The 489-nt window shown below is 42.5% G+C and overlaps 1 protein-coding gene across 1 annotated transcript in view; it reads right to left on the bottom strand.

Annotated features, from left to right (window-relative positions):
- LOC119591943 overlaps window positions 1-412 on the bottom strand; it is a gene marked incomplete in the record, with an annotated part of 10,649 nt that extends 10,237 nt beyond the window's left edge. The window contains 1 exon segment of the mRNA XM_037940697.1: window positions 263-412.
- Between the last annotated feature and the right edge of the window lie 77 nt (window positions 413-489).

Below are 489 nucleotides of genomic sequence, written 5' to 3'. Positions count from 1 at the left end.
CATATATAGCTTAAACACAAATAGGCCTATTCTCATATCGACTAATACTGCAATTTGATGCAATCGCTTCCTTCATTCATTTGCAGTGCCATGTTTAATATTTCAACACGCTCTACAACGCACAACGCATACGAGAACAACACTTCTTCGTTATTGCACAAGTGTCTTTACACACAGACAATTTACCAGATCTAGTTCTCACAAACTATCAATTTGGAAAAAAAAATCAACAGATGTCAGACGCAAGTGTTCTTCGTCTCACGGATGGCGTTGCTCTCCCTCTCCCTCTCTTTCTCCCTGTGGGTCTAAAACAACATGACACGAGCGTATTATCACTGGCTTTTGGCTATCGTTATCAGCAGCGTTGAGAGGGCCCTTCCTTGAAGGGACGGTCGGGTTATCTAATGAAACCTCTTCAGCTTCCCTCGGTATCTTTTTGACGTCTTATTAAGCACAGGTTTCATGAAATGCGCTTCATTGGCTGGGTGA

This window comes from Penaeus monodon, chromosome 29, assembly GCF_015228065.2.
Source record: "Penaeus monodon isolate SGIC_2016 chromosome 29, NSTDA_Pmon_1, whole genome shotgun sequence".
NCBI classification, from domain to species: Eukaryota; Metazoa; Arthropoda; class Malacostraca; order Decapoda; family Penaeidae; genus Penaeus; species Penaeus monodon.
The sequence above is the reverse complement of the archived record's forward strand: the minus strand, read 5'-3'. Positions and strand labels throughout refer to the sequence as shown.